The 22053-nt window shown below is 39.8% G+C and overlaps 1 protein-coding gene across 1 annotated transcript in view; it reads right to left on the bottom strand.

Annotated features, from left to right (window-relative positions):
• The window catches only part of abtb3a (ankyrin repeat and BTB domain containing 3a), a 257524-nt gene that overhangs the window by 201552 nt on the left and 33919 nt on the right, over positions 1-22053 (bottom strand). The window lies entirely within an intron of this gene.

Here is a 22053-nt window from a genome sequence, read left to right as displayed (position 1 = left end):
ACTAATAGCAACTTCATATTATCTCCACCTTTTTTCACAAGAGATCTAATTCATGCAGTTAGTAGGGGTCCTTGTCAGGTAAGTGTAAACATGGGCGAATTTGTTGATTTTCTGACATTTTTCTATCGAGGAAAGTCTTTAGGAGCACAATACCACTCACATTTAGATTAAAACATGCACATGATGCTAAATGATCATGTTAGTCAGCTTAGAATTATGCTTTAATAATGCTCATGAGGTGTTCGGTTTTCTGCTGTAGGGTCAGTGGGCAGTCACAGCATCCAGGGACCAGTTTTGAGGTCAGTGCTTCGGTCAAGGACAGAATTCCTAACAAGTCACCTGAGTATGAACATCTGTCATCTCATGTGGGATGAAATCAGAGCTCCCACAGGAACCGATGCAACACTAGGAGGTCATGCAAACTCCACAGAAAAACCTGCATGTTAACCAGCTGAGAAACATTGGATTTCTTGTTGACGTTTGGACAGCAAATTTTCTATTTGGCAAAAGCTGTAATTTCCCGTGTTATAAAATGCCTCGCCTAATCAGAAACTCCACTGATTGCTGACCGCCTCGTTGTTGTGAATGATTAGGGCTCTCCATCCTGACTTTAATCTTTTTCTGCTTTTCTTTTTCCCGGAACAATTGTCGAAGCAAACACAATTATTTCCTCTTTCTTCATGTGCCTTGTTGAAGCAGTCCAATAAATAAACAGTGTTAAGCTGTGGTGTGTCCAGCACAGCGAGCTGGACCAAGCACTTGTGCTGGAATAATTAGGCGCACCGTAATAAGACATACAGGGATTTAGTGTAATGGACCCATCTTTTTCAAGTCTTATCTATTCAGGCAAATTAAACTGAAGATTTCTAGTATTCATTTTATCTGTATTAAGTTTACCTCAACTGTTTTTTTCAAATTCAATCAACTTAAAATTTGTGGCTGAAGAGTTTTTGGCTCAACTTCATATCTTGAGCTTCCTGAACAAGTTTTCTCAAGTACAAATTAATTATTATCTAGTTTCTTTGACTAGAAAAGTTTGTTTTGTTATGAATCATTGCAAAATTTCCCCAACTTGTATTTTTAAATTGCATCAACTTAAACTTTGTGACTGAGGGGTTTTCTGAATAACAGCTGAATAAATATCAAGTTTAATTGACAAGAAATACCCAAACATGTGGACAAAATTACCTCAACTTGTTTCCACATTGAGTCAAATTAAGACTTGCGATTGAATATTTATTTGTTAATATCCTACCCTTACTGAACTGAATTAATATCAAGTTGATTTCATCAGAAAATCTTATTTTGTTTCGAATCATTGCAAAATTACCACGACTTGCCTTTTCAAAGTCAGTCAATTTATAATTGTAAGGCAGCTCAGACATTTACTAACAAACACTTTATTTTTTATGGTGTGGTTGTGTTCCAGCATGGCCTCTAGTGCATGTTTTACTCTCTAACACTTAAATCTGTGATGCTGTGCAAATGCAGCAATCAGAAAAACAGAGAATCCAATGCAAGTAAAAGCGCCAGCGATATTTATGAAACAATTTAGCGCCTCCTGCACAGCCGGCAAACATCTACGGCTTCTTAAGTGAGTGCAGATGACTCAATTGGGCCGTGGTTCAGTACGGCAAGTCCTGTGCAACTAGATGTATGACAGATGGGATGCTTTAGGGCTGCAGAGCACAATGACAGTCAGTCAATAAAAGACCAGCGGGGAAATTACAGCGGGGTACTGCTCAGGGCACAGAGGTCCATTACCATTACCTTAACAAATGTCCCCCACTTGCTCATCATTCTCCCTAACCCACTGAAAGCCCTTTTTCTCCTCTGTATACTTTTCTACAAACAGAAACGCACATTCATACTCCAGCGCTACAGATATAAAAAGCTGCTCTCCGTGTTCCCATGAAGCGCTGTATCCCTGGGATGGATTGAGCCCACGTGGCGATAAGGGGTGTGATTATTCATTTGTGTCAGAGATCTAGTGCCTGGAGATAAGATGGGCCCTCGGCAACAATGTAGGGCCTCAGAGAGGGTAGATAATCGAGCCACTGACCCCTGTAGTATGCTAGACTCAACCACTCGCCTGCTTCCTCTCTGCTTTCTTTCAGCGGGCTTTATCTGCTGGGAGTAGCACAGCGTTGCGTGCCTATCTTACTGTACCAGCTTGGCAGCGTTCCTGCACGCCGATGTCAGTCCCCAAGGTACAAAAGCCTCTGTACGGCTTAGTTTGTGTGGAGAAAGCAAGAGGGAGAGGAAAGCGCAGAGGGAGGATGGAGGAGATAATCTGGCACATGGCTCCTGTTTAAGGCCTGTGGATCTGGAAATGAGAAGGAACGTACACGACGGCAGAATTATCGTATTTTCTTTCCAAGGTCTGTTTATCTGAGTAGGAAGATAAATACCTTCATGTCCCAAAGTATGAAATGAAATGAATTGTACATGCAGTGTACTGTACATGAGAGTTCAGGGCAGCAACTAGTGATTATTTTTATGATCGATTTATTTATTTTCCGAGATAAATGATTAATTTGCAGCCATGCTAGTGCAGTGGCTGTTACCTCAGAATTTGGTTGTTTGGTTGTTTGGTTTCTTGGTTGTTAAATTGTTTGCCTGGTTGGTTGATTGGTTTAATGTTTGGTTGTTTGCCTTGAGTGATAAAATTAGAAAAGATTTACTGAGACTTTTGCTGATTAATTAGCGATGTAGCTAGACTAGAACACAGGTAAAGGTCCAGTGTGCAAGATTTCTGAGAATTTAATTGCAGAAATGGAATATAATATTCATGATGTACAATACAAAAAGTAAGAGTTGTTGTGTTTTTGTTACCTTGGAAAAAGCCGTTTCTATCTACATTCCTTCACTTTCATGGAGGCCGCCATGTGTCATGGCCATGTCACAGTAATCCAGAAGAGACAAACCAAACACTGGCTGTACTTTCACAGCAGTTCTCCCACACAGTTGGAAGGGGAGGGTGAGGTGACATGTTTGCAATCTACAAACTCACCGTTAGACGCCACTAAATCCTACAGACTGGTCCTTTAATTATGGAAAGTTGTTAAAGAAGTGAGGGCCAGAAAATGTTGCCTCAAGCTGTTTTTTGTTCACAAATAAATTACTCAACTAATAATGTCTGAGCTAGCCATGATGTAGAGGTACATTAGAAAACCTTCAAGTGTGCAAAATACATTCTGAATACAGTTCAATACTTCTAATGGCCTGCCTCTAATGCCATGCAGCAGTAGTTTGCTGTACTTGTTCCTTTTGAGGGCAGCTTGTATTAGAGAACCCACCACGCACTAATGCAACGAGACCCCAACACCACCAAGATAAGTAACCTTAAATAATCTACTTCAACAAGTTTTTGCTTTCATCTTTCTCTGAGTCCTCAGTCTGACACCGCTGCACCTGCTGAAGGCTGAGTGAACGCGATGGCTGGCTGGCTTCAGTAACATTAATATAAATCTAACCCTGCACCTGGAGGCTGCGATCAGTCAGTGAAGCTGCTAAAGAAGCGCGGCTGAGTGGTCTAATCACAAGCTTGAAAAACAATTCCCAGACAGGGAAAAAAAAAAAAACTGCCATATAAATGACCTTTCATGAGCTTGTTATGTCTGAGAGTGTTTAACTGTTGCACCGAGATTAGCTAAAGATGCCACGGCGTCGACGCTGCGCGCAGTAAATCTCACAGATGACATGTCCAGCATACAGATAGCCTCATTAGCCTCTGATTTATGTCAGTGAGGTGGAACGTTGGCGAGTGGTTTCATGTGGTGACAAGAGCGGAGAAAGTAAAAGTGAAAGTTGGATTTTGTGGTAAGAAAAAGGAACAGGGTTATTGCATAATTAACACAGTCACACACAAAGTTTGGTAGACACACGTTGAGTCACCATATCTTCATGAGAAATGTGTTGAACAACCCGACTGAGCTTTTTCTACCACTCAGTTTATGTACTGTATACTAAAAATCATCCACTAGAAATCGCTGTGTTGTTTTTAAAAAAAGTTTTCAGACAGAAATGAAAAAGTCACTCTGGATGTGTGAGCATATTTTTCAAACATATGATCATTTCAGCTGTGTCACAGAACAGAATTATGTTAAAACAAAAGAAAAAAAGTCTAACTAGAAGAGTACAGATCCAACCAGGCAACAGGTGGTGAAGCACCTACTGCACTGTAACATCCAAAATCATTTGTGCTGTTTCATCACCACACAACAAGTTAGCTTTTTATTCAACTTTTGCTAAATTCTGAGGTATTTGTGAATGCATTGTGATGCTTTTACCATGAAGCGGCGTCTCGACCAGTTCGCAGTGACATGTATTTAAAAAATGGTGGCGTTTTTTAATATTATTGTTTTTGCCCCAAGAAAATAAAAAAGGTAAAGAACTGATTTTTTCATTGCTTTTCTTCAGAGTGAGGACGTTAAAGGGATAAAGTACTTTTACAGAGGTTTGGTGTCATGTTTGATAGAGGGTAGATGCAGCTGGAAGCAGAGTTTTTCTGCATTCAGCATACAAAAAATACCATCTGTACCACTTTAGTTACCTTTAGGGGCATCCTGTACTAGAGTGCCAGGTACATAATAATAATGTGCACACTGGTGTTATTTTAATAATTTATGCAGTCCATGTTCCTGCATTCTGTGTAGTTTTGACTAATCTTGTTATATTTGCATTCGTCCTGCAGGATAAATTCCATTTATTTTAGGCAAACTGGAGCAAGAGTGAAAATGATGCCGTCTCTGTGACCTGCACAAATAAATATGTCATCCGTGTTATTCCAAAACCACTTGGTGATCTTGTTTAACAAACGCAAATGTCAAGATCGGCTCGCCGCGGCCCAGCTAAGGGCTGCGCTTGCCATTCACAGTAAAGATCACATGCATGCTTAATCAGGTGTGAGTATCACCGAACAAAGAGGCAACATCATCTCAAGAACTGGCCTTGGGGCCCGTGTTCTGGTCAATTAGAGAATTAGAAGTGTCAGGCTGGGTCTTTTTGCTCCGCTCATTTATTCATAAGGCTCTCTGGAGCCCGTGGGTCTGGACTATGAGGCCGTCGGCGATGGCTGTTGAATTTTATATCTCCTTCACACATTTATCCTGCAGACAGAAAGGCAGTCATCTCGGTCTAACTGCTGGTCCTGGAAGGTTATTCTCTGAGGTTACACCGACCGCCACGCTCTTCAGCAACAGCCTCTCAGCTCTGAAAACACCCTGGTGGCATTCTCACCAAAGAGATGGCCTCTTCACCTTCACTAAATCATTTGGTAGTGTGCCTCAAACTCACAGTTTAATGACATCCCTTCTATGTAGCTCTAGGCACGCATGCAAGTGTGTGTAGGAGCCACCAGCTGGTTATAAATTAATTTCAGAAATCCAATCTACACTTAAAAGTCTGTCACAGTGGCTCCAACTTCCAATGTGTGTGTTTTATTTATGGATAAATGTGCTGTTCCCACTGCACTATTAGCCTATGGAGCTCTAAAATGGACCAAATGTATTAAAAGGTTATCAGATAAATACTCATCAAATTATAAAAATTGACTGTAACATGCAAATACATGGCCTAATAATAAGCATAATAAAATACAAGTCAGGAGGAATCAGGAGAACAAGTGACTAGCTAGCTTAAATGAAAATACTGCTAGCTAAAAAACAAACAAACTGCACACTAGCCTTTTTAGCTAGCTAGCCACTGAAGCTAACTTTTGACATGAAACTACACCAATCAGGAATAATCATCCATATCCTGTACTGCATACTGCTGTAATATCAATGAATGCTAACTGTTGGTACAGTAGTTAAAGCAGTTTAGCTGTTAGGTTAACACTTACAAAGTTAGCTAGCTAACCAGTATCGATGTATTCAGTTATAATTTTGATTTGTTTGACAACATTTTACTTTATTTTGTCAGTTTCAGGTCACAAGTCAAACTGAAAATGTGATATTACTGACTTATCAATAATGGAAACTGCTTACTTGCAAACATGCAAATCATATGAGATATTAATAACCAGGTCACTTATGTTCATGTAAAGATACTAAATCTAAATCCAGTATATTTCACAGACCATAACAAATGATGCCAATGTTGAGTTAGGTTGAACAAAGTTGAAAGAAAGTTAAAGTAATTTAGACATTAAAAAATAAAACTCTTAGTGGATGTCTGGCCCGAAGCACCAAAGTGGCCAGAAACGGCCCGGCATGCAATCTTTGAAATTCTCTGATAGGTGACTTAAAACCATCCTTATTTTTAACTTGAAAAAGATAAGGCACCCAGGAGTTTTAGCATCTCCACAAACTATTTCTGGTGCATTCCCTGAAGGAAAGCAGCCTCATCGCTCTATAATTCAAGACCTCACTTTAAAAAAAAGTGACACACAGGCAGGCACAAACACACCGACACACACACACACACACTTTCTCTGATTGTCGTGCCGGCGAATGAGACGGAGATGTGCTGATGGTGGGAAGAAAACACACAAGGGTGAACTCTCACACGGTTTCATCCATATATTTAATGCTTCTGAACTTACATATATTATCTTACAGGCTATAGTATGGTAATGTGAGCTGCATAAATTTGTCTCTTAGCCTCTCTGAGAGAATACATTTCATAAGAAACTGAATTTTTAACCACTAGTGCAGCTCCTCTAGGAATGGCAGCGTCTTTCTGTCCGTCACTTGGGTCCAGACGGAAATATCTCAGCAACTATTGGCTGGATTTCCATGAAATTTGGTTCAGACATAAATATTCCCCCTCCAGAATAAACTGTTCTCACTTTGTTGAACTTTTCTTGTAGCACTTCATCAGGTCAAAAATATTTATACAAACTTGGTTTATGACTAAATACCTGCAAAAACTAAAGACATTCCCATCAGCCTCTGCTGTACTTTGTGTTTAGTGCTAATTAGCAAGTCTTAGCATGTTAACATGCTACCCAAAGATGGAAAACATGTTAAGCACTATACTTCCTAAACATCAGCATGTTAGCATTGTCATGTGGCTATATGTTAGCATGCTAGAGGTAAAAAAAAAAACTAACAAAAAGATGTTGAAAATTCACAATGACACAAAAAAGACAATCACTACTGTCAATGTTGAGCAGCCATCTTGGATTTTGAGGTCAGGGCCGGGGAGGTTTCTCTAACTTTCCGAGTCGGAAATCTGACTTCTGGGGGCTTTTCATTCGAAATTTTCCAACTGGGAACTCCAGCTTCCCAGTTCAAATGAAATGCACCACAGACAGCGCCTCATGTCTGTAGATTAGTCCTTTTTGTCTTCTATCGAGTCTTCTCTTCTTAATGAAAAAAATCTGTATTTCGATTTTAAAATTAATAAAGTAATATAACACGAGTTAAATCTCCCTCACATTAAAGCTTTTATGCCTCAATAATTGATAAAAGTGACTTGACAAGATGGGGATTTCTGCAGTGAATTAACAATTAAAGCTATCAATCTGTGCCAGTAATAATAAAGTACCTGAAGCAGAGCGGCTTATCTTATCTCGAGACAGAACTTCACCACAGTCAGTCTGCGTGAAGACAAAGCGTCCCGTCAACTTTCTTTTGTCAGATACCATTTTCTTTATTAGATATGTGACACGAGCTAATCTACCTCCCCTATCTGCCGGCTCCCGCTGAAACTTTTGACGGCTTTATTCATCAGCGTCTATTACACACCGGGTTGAAATTGGACACTGATATGCTCATCAGTCAGTTTTCATCAGCCCTGACATGTTGTCTCTGACATCGCCGGGCGAGTCCGCCGTGCATTTCAGATGAGGCCTGCTCGGCGAGGTGCGTCAGCCCCGCGGCCCCGACTGCACGGTGACACACTCCTCTCACCGCGCTCACCGTTTGGCACCGGCTCTCCATCTGCAATCTGCATCACACTCTCTAATGAGTCACAACAATTCGCACCCAATATGAGCTGCATTTAATGACACGTCGGCCTCCCACACACATGCTAACACACACACACTGCTGTCTTTACATTGCTGACTTTTAAACATAAAAACATACATATCAAACTAATTATTCTTTTCATTATCAATTAATCGAGTGGTTAATTTTCACAGTAATTGATCTTTAAATGTGCATTAACAGATTTTCTGGTTGATTGACGAATGACAGAGTCCTTGACCGACAAATTATCACCTTTTAGGTTGATTTGGTGAACAAACTATTTACATTTGCAACAGATTTGGAGCAACACAGCATCCGTTCGGGTTACGTAATGGATGTCCAATACTTTTAGCCAATTTTGACATTTTATTTCTTGATAGGGGATTTTGCTAACTCCTGAGAAAAACATCTGGCAATCAATATTAACCAGATGCCAAAACAGCTGCAACCAGGCATCAGATGACATCAGAAAAATGTGATTCAGTGTATTTTAGTTTAGTTTACCATCATAAAGGAGTAAAGAATCCATGAAATATTCATATTTAAGAAAATAGGAGAGAATTATGTCTTAAAGTATTACTCAAACTGATTAGTCGATTATCAAAATAGTTGGCAATTAAATTAATAATCGATGGACAATCGATGCAGCTCTAACTGCCTGAGTTTTTAACAGATAATCAGGACAACAGTGATGTTCATTAGATATAGTTAAAAAGCCGAGTTAGCCCTACAAGCTAATGTGTTCTAATAAACTAGTCACCAGAAGAAGATGCACAAAAACTGCATGATCACCTAAAGATAAAAACATGACATGAAAAAACTCTGTGAAAGGTCTTTGACTGAGGAGTCAAATCTTCAACTCAACCAACAGTCCCAAAAATGCAAAGGTGCTTCATTTTAAATTATATTAAAAAGTAAAAAATCCTCACATTTGAGAAGCCGCACGCAACAAATATTTAAATTAATTCATTTTCTCATTTTGTTTGTCCAGGACTCTGACTTATTTGCAACCAGAATTTGAGCAAACCTGTGCTGAATAAGTAATGTGTGTGGGACTCCAGGAGGCCCGTTTTGTTGATTTAAGTGATGACATTGCCGTATCTTTACTTAAAAAGCCTCCTTGTTACCCTGCTGTGTCAGTGACATTTATTTATATAATCCCAAGCAGCCATAACTGTCGCCCATCCTTTTAAACCCTCAAGTGAGCTGATTGGTGTGATTTTGTGGGGACTTGGACATATTTTGATTGGACAGACCTCTTCACGGAGAGTGAAAAATAAGCTCTCCCTCGTGGCCGTCCCCCCGGCAGTTAGTGTTTACTGCCTTGTTTATTTCTCTTGGCTGCCGATCTCCCAGCAATGGGCCCACAAGGTGCACTTCAGGCCGGGACACAGGCCAGCCAATTGGGAACTCGGGCTCAGATTCCCTGATAGTCCTGTCTGCTCCGTCTTCTCCTACATTATGTTTCACCGAGTGTGACACAGTGGTTATACGGGGACACGTGTAAGAGAGAAAAAGACAAGCAGGTATAGTGTGACTATTTTCCAGACAGTTGAACAAACTGCTTTCTGGCAGCAGGACAGAGTTCAGGTTATTGGAGGCGCAGAACAACAACAGATCAATGTTGGTTTAAGTTAAGAGCTGGGAGGGTTTTTTTCATGTCACTGAGCTCAAAACGCGTCCAGAGGAGTCCCACATGTCAAGATGTTTGTTGTCGATGACTACAGGGTCAGGAGGCGTTCTTTTAAAATGTATTCCAATGCAGTTACTAATTACCTTAATCCAAATATCACAGTTTTAAAGTAATGTTACTTCATGACTTTCCATTACTTTTGGATTACCTCAGTATCAAATATGATCAAATTACTTAGCATAATATAAAGTTTTAAAGTTCGTTGTTAGATTTATTAATTGTACAGGTTAGTATATATTTAGCTAATTGGATTTCTGTGTAGCTAATGTTAGCAGCTAGTCTGTATTGCTAACATGAACCATTGATCTGTATAGCTAACATTAGCTGTTGGTCTCTGTAGCTGATGTTAACAGTTGGTCTCTGTAATTAACGTTGGCGGTCAGTCTGTCCTGTTATTTTTTCCCAAGTTTCTTTAAATTAGACGTTGAGTTCTTGGAAGATGACAGTATTTTCACAGCTGAAGGCAGAACTGTCACTGTACTGTGACTATTTTCTGATTTAAAGACAAAATAATGTTGAAATTTACACCCAGTGAAGCAGTTTTCACCAGAGGCCATGATAATGAACTGACTATAAGATTAGCTGGTTTCACTGACAGCAGAGTGGTGCTGTGAAACTCATGATGTGCTTTAATGTGAGCACACTGCACATGGTCTCATTCTTTATTTTTAAATGTATTTTAAAGTTGTAATCCTGCTAATAATCTGCTTTTTTTAATTTATCGAACTGACTGCAATAGTTACATTTTTTGTATCCTAATTACATAATCCTTTTACATGTAATCCATTACGCCCCAACCACTTGCATGTACGGAGAGAAGAGTTAAGAAGGAAACAGTCTCCAAGTATAGTCTCTAAATAGTATCATTTCTAGTGAACTGTATTGTGGGTCATCCTTAATTTAGTTGGAGACCCAGAGGAGTTCTATGAAAGTCCCAGGACCACAGTTTGTGGCAGGTTTTGGTTTCAGATATGCAAACATGTCTTTGAGGCAGAGCTGCCCTGAAGGCAGCCTCAGTCCCGGGTCGATGTAAATCTTCAAGTCATACTTCATTGAATGTTGACTTGAAAGACGTCTCAGAAAAGTTTGTAGCCGACTTTTCCTCTGAGGACGGCAGCTGCAGTCAACTTTTCACGGCAGTTACAGTTTGTTCCAATGAAGATTGGAAAAGGTTGAATTATATTTTTCTAGAGACTGCTTGTTAAGATAATATTATACGCAATCATGATGCTAATTTCCATTAGCGCACTTATAGTCATTCCCATTATGTGTTTGCGTCAAGCTAACAATCTACGAGGTAGTTATTTCTATATATAAAAAAATCAATTCAGCAATTGGAAATTTAAAAAAATAAAGTTTTTTTCATATACAAATGAGTATAAGAAGTACGGCATGACACGTAGTTGTTTTTGGCTTGATTAGCCATTTACCTTTGTAATTATGTTAGCTTGCTAGCATGTTAGCATAAACAGATGCTGCAGGAATAAGTCCTAAAATCCAGAATTGAGTTAGCATTATTGCAGGGGGATGTTAAACTTCATTGTGCTGAACACTAGTCACTTAGTTGGGGTGTTGTCAAGTCATATGACCGTAGTGTAGTTTGTTTATAGCCTAATGTTAGCTTTTTACCTCTGACCATTGCATTTATGCATTTATTTTCTTCCTGAAGAAAAAAAATGTTTGCTACAGACCTTATTTTCTGCACAAATCCAACATAAAATCCCACAGATTTTTCACCCGGAGAACCAGAGCGATGCTAACTTCCCAGTTAGTTGGCCTACAAATATACGATATAACATCCCTGCAGCGGTTTACTCTGAAACATTCTGACAAAAATAAGTGCCAGTAACATATTCAGTTTTCAAAAGGGCAGTGGGTATGGATTTTGTAAAAGTCTGAAGCTCTTTTTTTTTGCTGTGAAACCGGGTCAGTGGAATCAATGCTGACTAAACTTCAAACGAGAGCTACCTTTCATGTCACTTTTAAAGCGAGCGAGTGTTTGATATAAAAAAAAAAAATAATACATAAAAAACAACTCAGGTCTTTGGTGGACTATCCTTTCATGGGCGGACCAAATAACTTCAGCCTTAATAGGAAGTCAAACTTAGTTTTCTTTTTAGAAAAACAGTCTAGTAAAACTGCTTAAAGTTTTACTAGACTGTCCAATAATAAGACAGTCCAGGTTCACTGTGGCTGTGACCGGTGAACCTTTATAATTTCTGCGCTAAAGTAACGTTTAATTATCATGATGGGATGATAAGAAGTCATTTATATTTTATTATATATTATAGTTCATTATTATAGTTATATTAGAAGTCAAATTATGCACATGAAAACCCTTTTTATCTCCTCGCAGTCAGGCCGTATAATTCACAGATATTCAATTAAGATCCAAAGATTTTATTTTATGTATAAATTGTATCTATTACTAAGAATCCCTGCAGTTCTTGCAGGACAAGTTACAGTTCACCTCTTACTGAACCAGAGAAAGTGGGGGAGTGGGTCATCAGAGGGACAGAAAGAGAAAGCGAGGTGTTAAAGCTGCTCAGTTGTTAAGATGCGATGAGATTGTTTATTATAAAACTGGTCGAGACTCAGAAGGTGTGAAACAGAGTTGACAAGCTACATTTTTTATTTCATTTTTCTAAAATTAGCCACTTTATTTTAGGATGCACATTTCTGAAAAAGCTCTCTGTTACGTGTTTTATTTTTAAATGAAGCCATTATTTTACTTGAAAAGGACATTTATTTATCATTAGAGTGTTTCAATGTGAAATCTGTTGTTAAATGACTGAATCGTACTTGTGAACTACACACAGACGTCGATGCAGCTACGAGGCTACGTCAGAGGCACTGAATCATGAAGGAAGTTAGACATCATGATGTCTCTGACCTTTGCTCGAGGATGTTTTTTTTTCTCTTTCTAGAGCACGCAATGTGAAGTTACCTTTCTGACTCACATATTCCTCCATTTTCTGACGTCTCGCCTCCCCCTGTGTGTGACTCAAGTCACGATACGTATCAGGAAGCACAGATTTGTTTGGCTGAATAGCATCAAAGGTGGATAAATGGATGGATAAATCAATGCCGTAAAGCCGGGTGGTGTGAGGTCATCAGGTTTTATCCCTATACTGCGAGCCTTCACCAACACAACATTACAGTTCCACAAATCCAGATTTTTTTGTTTATTTAAACGCCGGATAGCTAACAATATGTTGGGACTACTTAAGTCTGGGTTTACTGAGCTAACACGATCCGTAGAGAACATATTGTGATTACAATTTACAGTTTACAGTTTCATTTAGCAGATGTTTTAATCCCAAGTGACATACATGTAAGAGCTAATACATCACAAGCAGGTCAGGAGAGGAACTACATGAGTAAGTGCCGCGGAGAAAAGTTCAAGTCTGACAGGACGCAGGTGCTGCAGGCGGTGTGAGAGGGAATGTGCATCAAGTGCATTAGATGCATTGGATTATTTTCTTTTTTTATTTATAGATGTCTTGTGCAGCCAATCAAATGCAAAAGTGTTCATTAGAGCTGGGCGATGTGTTAAAATTTTCAACCATCGTCAGGCCATCGATCGGCGAGTGGCGATGTCTTCGGCCCCCCCTCCCATCGTCTCGGGTCCCAGCTGGGAGACGTGCACAAGCGGCGAATTCACAATGTTACGCACGCTGCAAATGTTCACTATGTCCAATAAACAACATAAACCACTGATTTTTCTTTTTAAACAGGGAAATAAAATTGCATTTTATTTTGTTTGGCGCACAAACTAAAGAAACCAACTATTGTTGTTATTTTGTCTCTAACCCGTGTGTGACTGACACATCCAGCCCCAATTATGCTATTTTCAGCTCATTTTCATTTTCAACTCAGAAGCAGCAGCGGTTGACATAACTTTTGTTGTGTCAATCAAACATCATTATTTCTGTATACTGCCTTCACCAGCAAAAAAAACAAAAAAACAACAGCCAGTCTCATCCAAACTTGTCGCCATATTCTGACAGGAATCTGACATCTTCATTCCTGATCCCACCTGATCGGTTTGGTTGTGCAGAACACCAGACGCAGGTGGGCGGTGATTCATAGATTCAGAGGTCTGTAACCAAGCTACGGAGGCTTAACTCAGCCAATAAGATGGTTTCTACCTGAAGAGACGCTCTCTCTCCAAGACATATTTATATAACTTCATCTCAGACGTGAAACTCGTGTACCTGAAGTCAACATTTGCTCTCACTGGTCATTAAACATATCTCACCTCCTCCCTGTATCTCCTGGCTACCTGCTTCGACCACCTGCGGCTGCCTTCTTCCCTCACACTCCTCCTCCTCCTCGCCTCCCCCTCCCCTCGCTCCCAGAGGAGTGTGCTCACTGCGCGCTGCCATCCATCAGGCTTGTCATCGGTCGCTCCGGGGCGGTTGGCGAGGACTGCGTGGGACTCGGCTCATTTCCCTGCTCTGATTATCCCGGCCTGCTCAGCGGGAACGAGCCCCTGCCACTTGGGCCTCCTCCTCTGCCGCTGCCGCCGCCCCCTCTTTCCACCTCCTCCTTCTCCATCTCCCTCTATTCGTTCCCCCTTCAGTCTCAGATTGTCGCACTCCCCCATTTATCGCCGATCTCGTCGCCTCTTTCCCACTTCCTGTTCTCCTACACGGATCAGCATGTATGACGTGTGCAGTTTATCTATGTGTGAATACATGAATGCAGGCTCAGAGTGCCCCCCCCCGCCCCCCCAGGCTGCAGGAGAGCCGGGCTTCCACCAGAGATGAGGAGAAACCTTCATTAAAACAGCTCCGTCTGGCAGCATGGGATTCCCCCTCTGTCTAACAGCTATCGCCGTTTCATCACGCAAACTGTTAAAAGACTCTCCTGGTGGATTCTGACAGTTAAATAAGTGTGGCGTCCAGGTCCTGCTGTGAGCGGCAGTGAAAAATGTACGACAATCCTTTATTTATGTGAAGCTGGAGACGCCTCAAAGGGAATATTCCTCTGATAGAAATCTCTGCATTTAAAATTCAATAGAAGTTCAGGGTTTTCTGTAAGAATATGGAAATGTCAGAATTTGATTCTCATATTTTAAACCCCCCTCCAGACACGTTTTAAAGTATGTAAAAATATGATTAATATTTTGTTTAACATGGTTTTCCCACATGCAAAATTCAACTAGAATCACCGCCTTGCGGTCGTACGCCTCCATCGACCAGTCAAGTCGCCGTCTACATCAATGTCCAGACTCACAGAATAACGGCAGGAATTTGATAAAAAGATATTAAAGGGAAAGTTTGGCCCAAAATCAAAAATACATAATTCCCTTCCCCGGCCTGTTGTGCTATTTATCCGTCTAGATTTTTTTAGTGTGAGTTGCAAAGTTATTGGCTGTAAAGATGTCTGCCTTCGCTCTAATTTGTTGAGACAAGATGGCAAAGCGCCAAAAAAGTATGTTCCTAAAATTAAACAGCAACGTCTGTTTCCAGAAAATCATGATCCAGTTACTCTAGATAATCCGCAGACCTTGCTGCAGGCAGTTTCATGTAGGAACTACTTTCTTTCTAGTAGAAATGAAAGTAGTTAGAAGAAGCAGAAGTACAACAAAGTGTTGAGATTTCTCATGTACTTGCCAAAAACGCAACCTGCTGCCACATAACTGTTGTTTGCTCTAACACAGCTGTCTTTTATTTTGAAAGTCCAGCGTTATCCAGTGCAGAATCAGTTGATTTCAGACTCGAGGAGAATGTCGACTCGAGAAGCACATGGAGAGAATGCAGAATGCAGAAACATGGCAAATGAAAATAAACGTTAGGTTGAACTTTTTCTCAATTTTAACTTTTTATTCATTTGTAATATAATATTAGGTTGTAACTGTTAGTTGCCATCCATGTAGAGCGTCATAGATTAGTTTAAAAAGTCATTTATCACCCAGATGCTTCAACTCCTCCCATCTTTCGAAGCATCCATGTTGTTTCCACGCTACAATTTAAAAGCTCATGAACACACCACTGTCAGAAGAACAACTTTCCAACTCAGGTGCACATGAATGCACAGTTTCCTAATAAGTTCGCCTACTAACAATCTTCTTTCCGCTGCCCTGAATAGGCCAAAACATAGTTATTGCAGGTTTAATCAGAGTGCAATTATGACAAAATGATAGTGCTACATTCGGCCAATTGTTAGAACAATTCAACAAATAAAAATGGCTACCTCTTGTACCTCTTCTGAAACCATTTTTAACTGACTTTTTGGGTTTATGACTTGTTTAGTCAAAAATAAAACAATTTGAAGCAGATAACTTGAGCTCTGGGGGCTTTAAAGGGACACTTTTTCTAATTTCCTGCAGCTCTAGTGAAAGTAAAATAATGAAAAGCCTTTCTCTCACCTTTTCCCTTCGCATTTCTGCAATTTCTTCCAGTTCTTATCTGCTCTGTCACATCCGTTTTCCCACACAGTCCGGGCCGCTACATTCACAATCCTGACGTCACCATATCTGACCAATGATCTTTCTGCCCACGTTCCTCCAGCCTATCAGTCCTTGGATGCTGCTCTTCAAATATCACTGCAATTACACCCCCCCATCACCACCATGACCAGTGAGAGTTCCCATCAATCACCTGCCGGCGTTACGCCGCCGCCACCTCCTCCAACTAGACTCCAGGGGATCCAGTCCTATCTGCTAAATTTAAAATGGGCCTGCATGTAATTCAGATTCACAGGGACGAGTTTAATCACCGAAGTCTATCTCTGTTGCTAACCTCAATAAATATCGGTATATACTAACAGCTTATCTCTCCTCTGTGAAATGATGTACTGTTACAGACTAGGTTCACCAGCGAATTGTTAAAAAAGCCATTACAGAAGAACAGCTCCTAAATCAATGTTCCTATCCTGACGGGGGTAATAAGTTTAACTAACGTACTTATAATGTCATCATTAAAACTTTATGAAGAAAACATGGATGAAAAAAACTTTATTAAGATTTCCACATACTTTATTATGCACTTATTAACGATAACTATGCACTTATTAACAATAACAGTAACTTACTACATGTTAATAAAGCCTTTATTATGCACTTATTAACAGTAACTATGCACGCTGGGGTACAAGATCTAAAGTGTGAACAATACTTATTAATGTTAACAAAGCCTTTATTATGCACTTATTAACACTTAACTACACTTTGGAGGGGTACAAGATCTAAAGGGTGAACAATGCTTATTAAAGTTAATAAATCTTTTATTATGCACTTATTAACAGGTAACTATGGATGTTGTGGGTACCAGATCTAAAGTGTGAACAATGCTTATTAATGTTAATAGCCTAAATCCTTCATTATGCACTTATGAACAGTTTATCATTCCTTAAAAAAAAAATCATTTGACTGAAGCAGATTTGACAGGTTAAACAATGGCATTATGGGTAAGTTAGTTAAAATAGCAAATTTCTTGCTACTGCTAATTGTTCATAAGTGCATAATAAATGATTTATTAACCTTAATAAGCACTGTTCACACTTAAGATCCAGTACTCCCCTGAAAGCAAAGTTAACTGTTAATAAGTGCATATTAAATTAAGTATGTATGTATTTGTTTATAATGGTATTGTAAACAATAATTTCTTACAAGTGCTTAGAAATGTCTTATAAGCTAACAATAAACATATCGTTAGCAGTTACATAGTCTTATTAACACAATGATGTTCTTAAAGCATCTTATAAGGGCCTTATTACCTATTAACTAATGCTTATTACAAGCATCTTAATATAATGTATGACCTATTTTTGTTTATTATTAAATCACTTTGAACTGTATCTGCTCCGTCTGTATTTTTGGGTCCATCCTGCTGTTTGCTACTTTCTGACACATTATAATAAAATTTTAAATAAAAGCCGTTTGCAGGGCCGAAGACAGAATTCAGCTTTCTGCTCTGCTGTCAGGACTGTCGGTGAGCCAAACGGAGCGAGTTTCCTTTTTTGCTGCTTTTCGAGTGCCTCACATCGGCTTGACAGCCCCGACTCCCCGGAGGCTCCTCCAAAACGCCGCCTCACACAGCGACCGAGGAAGTTCATTTGGCACGGCCGCTCGCAGGCATGAGCTGGCCTACTTTTAAAGCCCAGTCCGCATATCCAACAGGCTGAACTAGTCTGGCCTCCCCTCACCTCCCAGCCTGCCAGCCACCATATCTTGAGCCCCCCAGATGAGGTTGGGAGGATCCGCCGAGGGTCTGCGTCATCTAAGGCATGTCCTCGCTGTCTACTGGTCCATTTACACTCCGCTGAAGTCATGACCCCATCTGCGGCTGAACGGCGAGCCTTCCAAACACACACATGGGCACAGCAGGCGACAGTGGTCATTTGGGGCACTTGGATGGCGGTGGCTTGTCTATGGCCCAAATAGGCATTGAGGGGAAACATGCATCAGTGCATTAAATTACCGTCTGCAAGCAGATTCTCAGCTGTAAAACAGACATAGAGTAAATTATCTAACCTCATAATCATGCAGCAAAAATTATTTGCTGCACAAGGCTAAAAGAGGGCACAGGCCTCAAGATATATTTGCAATTTACGTCTCGTATTCTTATTCTTCATGTTTTGAACACATTTTTGCAGAATGTTCCCTTCCTGACCACATTTCCTCCCTCGTCCAACCCAAACAGTCGTAGAAAATATAGAAGAACCACAATATGTGGAAACATGAAAACAAATCACTAGATGAATGTAGACAACACATCATTTAGAAAATAAACTGGACGTCAGTACGCTTTAACAGAAGTACTTGTCAGATGGTCTAGCTGCGTATGAAACCGCCTCACCCCAAACTCTTCACAGTTCAGAATTTCTGATGCCTGCATCCAGGAATTTCTGCAAAACTGACAATCCAGTAATCGTGCCTAGACCTCTAACAATAGCTGCTGCTGAAATAACTGCAATAAGCAAAATTATTATAATTAGGACCATTTTATGCCACTAATAACAGCATAATCATGCAAGCACACTCAAAGAGCAATGAACTTCTTCATTTTTAAGAATATTCAGACTTGTAAGAGTGGTTGAGTTTGTTGACAAAAACTTGATAAGATTTTTTTAAATGTAGGAATTAATGAGATATTGTTGTGATTTCAGCATCTAATTATTAAAAATGCAGTGTCGAAAGAATAATAAAGTCATGACAGGTGCAGAACTGTGTATTTCAGCAAAGGAAATACACAAAAAAAAAACAGTAAAGTACAGTCCTTTTTCAAACAACTTGTGGTCATGTGAGTATAGATTTTTGACTTTACAAGGTGTACTTAAATGCATCATGAAGCCCTTGTCAACCTTTTTTACTTCTATAGAAAACAATGTGCACTGGGAGTCGAACACACGCCAGATAATAGTCTTTTCTCCTTTTTTTACTTTAAAACACACCTTTGCTTATTTTTAATCAAATTTAGACAAAGTTTCTGAATAGTTCAACATTGTATATTTTGGAAGTTTATCTTATTTTGTTAAATGAGTGATAAAAATATTTTCTGCTGTAGGAAAATGTGATAAACCCCTCAGAGTAATGTGTCAAAAAGAAACAAATAGCAACTCCAGTACTGAAAAACTTCAGGCGATGGTTTTTTGTTGAATGCCTCATTTATATTCCAGCCCTCACCAACACAGACTGGGTATAAAATCAAAAGAAAAAGTTTACGAGTGGAGTTTCCCTCTCAGGGTCTGTAGCTGCTGCTGCTTCTTTTCACGTCGAAAAAAATAAACCCAGTCGAGGTGGTTCGGCCATCTGATTGCTATGCCTCGCGATGCCTCCCTGGTGGAGGTTTTCTGGGCACGTCCAAATGGGAGGACATACTGGGGCGGACCCAAAACACACTGACGGGATTATTTTTCCCATCAGGTATCTGGACTGTCTAAAGATACTTCAGGAAAAGGTGGAGGAGACGGAGGCAGACGCAGGCAGCTGTTTGGGAAATGTATGGATGGCTGGCAAAAGTACACAAGTATCTGTTACTCAAGTAAAGTACAAATAGAGGTGTAAAAAAATACAGAAAGTAAAAGTCGCCCTCTGAAAGATATTTGTACCTGTTTCTGTGCAAAGCTAACTGAACCTCACCTTTTCTTCGCAGTCGAGTCTCCCCTTCTTCTCTGTTTTGTCTTCTTACATCTTGTTACTTTGTTTTCATCTCATTACATCTTTTTCATGTCGGTAAGTTTTTTACGTCGTTTCTGTCTTGTTACACTGTTTAGCATCTTTTACATCTTGTTACACTGTTTTCGTCTTGTTACATCTTTAATGGCATTTTTCACCTTTTATCAATATTTCCCCTCAATGACTGACGTACCAAGCTTGTTTTGAAAATGTAAAGAGAAGAAAGTACAGATGTGTGTTAAAATGTAGGGAGTCACATAAAATACAGATACCTGAAAAAAGTACAGTAACAAAGTATTTGTACTTAGTTACGTCCCACCTCTGCTTATACAACCTAATTCACATGTACTGGCAAATATGAGTAGGTATGAAAGAAGCCAAGGCTGTTGTTATGAACCTTTGACAAAGGCTGTCTCACCCAGGACACGACACAATGCTGTGAGTGCAACAAAACAGCAGGAGCATAGCAACTGCAGCAACGCCTGTTCATGTGCAGCTACGACGTGTGGGTGTATGACAGCAAAGTCAGCGCTACTCAACACTGTTATTGTTTCCACAGCGTCCTGTGTAGGCCTGTGGCACAATCAGAAGACGCTGAAACATGTCGCTGTGTTTTCAAGGTCCAGCTGCGACGGCATGCGGAGGAAATTAGGTTAATATTTGTTTTAGGAAATTTTATATCTGCAGCTGCGTTTGCAGGGGTGAACCGCGTCTGGTTGGCGGAAAGTGAATTAAAAAGAGATGAATGGTGTTAAAGAAAACAAATATAGTGAAAGTGTTTGTGTGCAGTGGACCAAGAAGTACAGCTGCATGATGATTATCTATCTCGCCTGAAGGTCTGACATAATCACCCTGAATCTATAAAACCCAAAGGTTAAACACACAAATCAAAAACCAGGCTGCAAATCAAGGGCTGCACAAGGTATAGCTGCACACAAAGCCTGAGTCAACAAACCTTACAAGACTAAAACCAATGAAGAAATACTATTAACAAGTGCGGTTGATATTGCATGACAATAGAAGAAGGTCTATAATTTCATTTCCTGCTTGTTTATTTTGTTGTGTCGCAAATCACAATCTTTACAGCAATACCAGCCACCATCTGGATGAAGCTTTGCATTCTTCAGATTATCGGTGTGGAAGGAACGACAAATTTTAAAGACATCACATGGCCCTCAGGGAAGATGTGATGGACGTTTTTCACATTTTTTTGACACCATAAGATTTTTAAGAGGTGAACAAAAGACAATGGTAGCAGGAAATTTGCATGAGGGCAACGCGAACAAGGAAAAGACTAAAACTGTCAGGGAACAGGGTCATCCAAAAAAATCAGAAGGACGCCGACCTGCCAAAGACAAAACGAGGAGATTGTTCCTAAAAACGAGGGGCTTCCTGGGTCACATGGAAAGAGGAAAAATAATCAAATATGAGTAACTATTCAAAATGTAGTAAGTGGTCATTTTATATAAACTATGTATTCAATTATAATTTAGAGAAACTGTGATATGTCGTGACCTTGGCTATATCAATGACTATATTATCAATGAATATGAGATTTTGGTCTTGTTGCACAGTGACTCTGTGCCTCAGAGCTCCACTGTCGTCTAAAAACTAGTAACCACACACTGTTGCAGTGGATGACCTGTTCCTTTACTAAGCTGAACACACACACACACTATAAACTATTTTAAGTCATTCCCACACACACCATCCTGCTGCTCTAAATACTCACTAGAGAACCAAATGTGTAGTAATCCGCAGCTGAAAATAGTCCCCAACCAGTGCAGTGTTTACTACCGTCTGAGTGATGATTTCCCTCATTTTTAAAATACTGAAAACTACAGGTCAGGTTTGGAGAGATTTGTAAACATTTGCATCTTCAGTTTTTAAGTCAGGAAGTTCCGAGAGGCTAAAGTCAGTGCTACACTTTCTGTGTCAGTGAGTGTGAGCTAATCACCAACTGTTATGAGCAAAGAAAAGTTATAAAACCTCTCTGTATGTTTCCTGCTTGGCACCAGACAGTAGACAGACACAGTCAGTGAGTGGCTGGTGAACATAGTGGAGCATTTAGCAGCTAAAGAGTGAGATGTTTCCTTCAGGATTTTGGTGGTGGAGACCAAAAATGGAGCAAAAACACTTTTAACACGTAGCAATCTCGTCATCTGTTCCTGCATTTTTATTCCAACAGTTTTTGTTTTATTTCACTGTCTGTTTCATTTTTATGTGCTTTTATGCCTAATGTTGTTTTCTATCAAGGTCTGTTGGTGCTCTGTGTCTGGTACTTTACAAATAAAATTTATTATCATTATCATTAT

Source organism: Lutjanus erythropterus, chromosome 22 (assembly GCF_056507025.1).
Source record: "Lutjanus erythropterus isolate fLutEry1 chromosome 22, fLutEry1.hap2, whole genome shotgun sequence".
NCBI classification, from domain to species: domain Eukaryota; kingdom Metazoa; phylum Chordata; class Actinopteri; order Lutjaniformes; family Lutjanidae; genus Lutjanus; species Lutjanus erythropterus.
The sequence above is the reverse complement of the archived record's forward strand: the minus strand, read 5'-3'. Positions and strand labels throughout refer to the sequence as shown.